This window comes from Leptonychotes weddellii, chromosome X, assembly GCF_054177405.1.
Source record: "Leptonychotes weddellii isolate Sample4059 chromosome X, ASM5417740v2, whole genome shotgun sequence".
In the NCBI taxonomy this organism is placed as follows: Eukaryota; Metazoa; Chordata; class Mammalia; order Carnivora; family Phocidae; genus Leptonychotes; species Leptonychotes weddellii.
Window position 1 is genome coordinate 24,676,535 of NC_138385.1, and position 5,394 is coordinate 24,681,928.

Here is a 5,394-nt window from a genome sequence, read left to right on the forward strand (position 1 = left end):
TTGTGAAAATTAAGCACAGTTCCTGGCAGGAAACGGCTGCAACATTCACTTTTGATTCCTACCTCATAATTTGGTCTGGAGTCATTGTTACACCAATCCCTCAAGGGCAGTGAGTCTCTCCAGTCACCATTTAGCACAGGGCAACACCCTTTCCAATGGACACTGTATGCCATTTAATATGGCTGACTTTAGGCTGACAGTTAAGAAGAGTTGGGGTGTAATCATCAGTTACCAATATGATAGAGTAGCAAGCAGGTTATGAGTTTTAATGCTAATTGAGGATACTTTTCTTTTTCTTAAAAATTCCATTTTAACCTACCTATTTTCACATGTTTTAAATGAAGTTCAAAACTTGGATTTACCCAACAGATCAATTAAGGCAAGGGCTCTCAGTGGTACAAGGGAGGCTATGTAATTTTCTGAAAACCTAATAAATGCTACAAATCCTCTCTCCTCTGGAGAAAAATACACATACACACTAAATTATGCATTCAGTTGATGGAGGTTTACAGACTCCCCACAGACCATCAACGAAACCCAGACTAAGAAGCCCTGGTATGTGTACCATCACTCACTTACCACTCTTGCCCCAGTAAAGTAGGAGCCTAAGCCTCTCCTAACCCTGAGAACAACCTGGGACCTTCTCTTGAAGGCTGTTAAAAGCCCACAGAAGACTTATGTGGGCTCCTTTAACAGACACTTGGGTTCTCACAAGGACTACATACAGCATATATCTAGGCAATGATGGGGTTGCCATGGTGAGGTGATTAGGAACTCAATTTTGTAGTTTAACCAATATGTTTTTGAGCTTCTGTAAATCAGGCAAAATGGAAGGCAGGTTGGGGAGAATAGTCCAAAGAAAACTAAGTTTTCTTGAAGGGTCTCATTCAAAGTTTAGGGGTCATGTTCTCCACATTGCTTGCCGTATTACAAGTATGCTGGAACATGCTTCTATTCCATTGTCAGGAACTGCTCCCCACCTTCCTAGTTCTGCTTTTTTCTAATGGGGACTTCAGAATATCAACTTGTCAATGCTCTGATTCTCAGATATCAAGAGTTAAACTGCGTGAGATCTGTTTTCCAGGGGACAAGCTGCTGGCGGAGGCAAAGTTAAAACAGGCTGCATACAGCAAATAACAGGAATCAGACATCAGGCAAAAAGCAAGTGGTAAACTATGTTCAATTAACTTCTATTATTACATATTTTTTAAACTTTCAGTGTAGGCATGGCATGGTTATTCTTAACCCATCTCCCTCCTACGGAGAGCTGTGTTTTAAGGGTCGGAATGCAGTATCATTCAGATTTAAAGATAACAATCCTGGCCTTCCCCAAGAAAATGTGAATGCAGAGTTTCTCCTCCATAAGAATCATCCCTAGTCCTTCAACCCTTATGATTAAAGATATGCTTTTGAGGGGTGCCTGTTTGGCTCAGTCAATAAAACATGTGACTCTTGGTCTTGGGATTGTAAATTCGAGACCCACGTTGGGTATGGAGATTACTTTAAAAAAATAAAATCTTAAAAGAAAAACATATGCTTTTGAGAGAATGCTGGTCAAGTCAAGTCAGGAGTACAAGCTGTGGCTGAAGAATTAAGACATGTGGTTCTAGACAGGGATGATATCCAAAGAGAAAATTAAGAACATCAATGGTAGCTCTGAAAAGAAAATGAGCTTGAATGATTTTGAATGATTTTCAAAATGATTTTGAAATTAACTGGTAAATAGTATATTGAAATATGACAGAAAAAGAAATTGAAAGAGAACCTTAGAACTGCAAAAATAGGATTCATCTTGTTCTAATGCTCAGCTAACACAGGAAAGCAGCTCTTATCTTAATGTCTTCAGAAATGAGACCCATTGAGATATACAAGTGATAGTTATGCCACCTATTCATGGGACTTAAAGGATAAATACAAACATATCCACCAATAGGGAGGATAGGCTTTCAAGTTCTCAAGGGTTGGTCCTGCATTTTCTGCTCTACTCTGGCTATATTTTCTTCCTAAAAGACCTCACCTAGTCCCAGGCTTTAAATACCATCTATACGCCAATTATTCTCAAATTTATTTCTCCAGCCCTGACTTCCTCCAGATTTGTATACTCAACTGTCTACTTAATTGCAATTCCGAGGGTAACCAATAAAAAAATAACTAAAATACACACAGAAAATGAAAAGAGAAGGGAATCAAAATGGTACCAAAAAACCCCACAAAAGGCAATACTGAAGAAATTGAGGAACATAAATGATGTAAGCAATATAGAAAATAGCAAAATGGCAGAATTAAATCTTTCCTTTAAAACAATTTTTAAAAAACATTTGTGGGGCACCTGAGTGGCTCAGTCGGTTAAGCATCTGCCTTCAGCTTGGGTCATGATCCCAGGGTCCTGAGATAGAGCCCTACATCGGGCTCCCTGCTCCGCGGGGGGCCTGCTTCTCCTTCTCCCTCTCCCACTCCGCCTGCCTATGTTCCCTCTCTCACTGTGTCTCTCTCTGTCAAATAAATAAACAAATAAATAATTTTTAAAAAAGTTGTTATGAGGGATGCCTGGGTAGCTCAGTTGGTGAAGTGTCTGCCTTCAGCTCATGTCATGATTCCAGGGTCCTGGGATCAAGTCCTGTATCGGGCTCCTTGCACAGCAGGGGGCCTGCTTCTCCCTCTCCCACTCCCCCTGCCTGTGTTCCCTCTCTCACTGTGTGTGTCTCTCTCTCTGTCAAATAAATAAATAAATAAATAATTTTTTAAAAAAGAAGTTGTTATGAGGGATGCCTGGGTAGCTCAGTCGGTGAAGTGTCTGCCTTCAGCTCATGTCATGATTCCAGGGTCCTGGGATCGAGTCCTGCATCGGGCTCCTTGCTCAGCGGGGACCCTGCTTCTCCCTCTGCCTGCCGCTCCCCCTGCTTGTGTGCTCTCTCTCACACAAATAAATGAATAAAATCTTTATAATTAAAAAAAAAGTTGTTATAAGACCAAAAAAAAGTTATGAGACAAAAAAAATGACATCATGTATTGATAAAAGGGTCAATTTATCAAGAAGAAATAACAATTATAGACATACACACAAACAAAAGAGCCCCAAATTATGTGAAACAACCATTGACAGAATTGGAGAAATAGTTCTACAATAATAGTTGTAGACTTCAATAGTCTATAGATATATGCACAAACAAAAGAGCCTCAAAACATGAGAAACAATCACTGAAGGAACTGAAGAGAGAAATAGGCAGTTCTACAATAATAGTTGGAGACTTTAATGCTCTACTTCCAATAATGGATGGACATCTAGACTCAAGATCAATAAGGAAATAGAGGATTTAAACAACAGTATAAATCAAATACACCTAACAAACATACAGGAATGCTCCACCCATCAACAGAATACACATCCTTCTCACGGGGCGCCTGGGTGGCTCAGTTGGTTAAGCGGCTGCCTTCGGCTCAGGTCATGATCCTGGAGTCCCGGGATCGAGTCCCGCATCGGGCTCCCTGCTCAGCAGGGAGTCTGCTTCTCCCTCTGACTCTCCCCCTCTCATGCTCTCTATCACTATCTTTCTCAATAAATAAATAAAAATCTTAAAAAAAAAAAAAAGAATACACATCCTTCTCAAGTGCACGTGGAATATTCTTCAGGACAGACAATATTTTAGGCTACAAAACAAGTCTCAATAAATTTAAAAAGATAGAAATCATACAAACTATCTTTTCTTTTTTTTCTTTTTAAAGATTTTATTTATTTATTTGACAGAGAGAGACACAGCAAGAGAAGGAACACAAGCAGGGGGGTGGGAGAGGGAGAAGCAGACTCCCCGCATAGCAGGGAGCCTGATGCGGGGCTAGATCCCAGGACCCTGGGATCACGACCTGAGCCAAAGGCAGACACTTAATGACTGAGCCACCCAGGTGCCCCCAAACCATCTTTTCTGACCAAAATGAAATGACTCTAGAAATCAAGAACAAGGAAAACTGGAAAATTCACAAATGTGTGGAAATTAACATACTCTTAACCAATGGGTAAAAGAAAAAAAATTACAAGAGAAATCAGAAAATACTTTGATATAAATAAAAATGAAAACACAGCATACCAGGGCGCCTGGGTGGCTCAGTTGGTTAAGCGACTGCCTTCGGCTCAGGTCATGATCCTGGAATCCCGGGATCGAGTCCCGCATCGGGCTCCCTGCTCGACAGGGAGTCTGCTTCTCCCTCTGACCCTCCCCCCTCTCATGTGCTCTCTCTCATTCTCTCTCTCTCAAATAAATAAATAAAATCTTAAAAAAAAAAAAAAAGAAAGAAAAGACAGCATACCAGAACTTATAGGAGTCAGTGAAAGCAGTGCTCAGAAAAAATGCATACCTCTAAATGCATATATTAAGACAGGAACTATTTCTCAAAGTAATAGGCTAACTTTATGCCTTAAGGAATCAGAAAAAGAAAAGTAAACCAAACTCAAAGCTAGCAGAAGAAATAATGAAGAGCAGAGATCAGTGAAATACAGAATAGAAAATCAAAGAGGATCATAAAACCAAAAGTTGGTTTATTTAAAAGATCAACAAAATTGACAAACCTTTACTTAGACTAAGAAAAAAATCTAAATAATGAAAATCAGAAATACAAGAGGCAATATTATTCCAAACCTTAGAGAAATTTAAAAAAAATTATAAATGAATACTTTGAACAATTTTACACCAATAAATCACCAAATTACTAAATTGACATAAGATGAAAGAGAAAATCTACGGGGCACCTGTGTGGCTCAGTCAGTTAAGCATCCGACTCTTGATTTTGGCTCAGGTCGTGATTTCAGGGTCGTGAGATGGAGCCCCAAGTTGGGGCTCTGAGCTCACTGGGGAGTCCACTTAAGATTCTCTCTCCCTCTCCCTCTGCCCCCCATCTTGCGAGCATGCACATGTACTTTCTCTCTCAAATAAATGAAGAAATTAAAAAAAAAAAGATTGGTGCGAGCCAAGCTACTCATGCTGTTTGACAAAGTCCAAGTATGGGGGACGATCCTGAAAACAGGAGACTCCACAGCTGGCTCCTGCTATTCTCTTTCATTTTGTTTATGGCAATCTTTATAATTGTGGGAATATTTCTGGGCTGGCTCCTGCTATTCTCTTTCATTTTGTTTATGGCAATCTTTATAACTGTGGGAATATTTCTGGGGTTTCACGATAAAGTGACTACTCATCTTAGTTACGCCTATCTAAGCAATCATAATGAAACTAACCACGAAGAATTAGTTTCTATAGAACAAAATAACAAGACGGTCACGCTCTGTCTAGCACCTTTCTCTTTGCGTACTGTTTTTTAGTTTTAGCGAAAGCCAATAAGCGGAAATCAATAAAGGTCATGTTAATCATTACAAAGGAAAAATGAAAGAAGGCTATGGCTGTAATC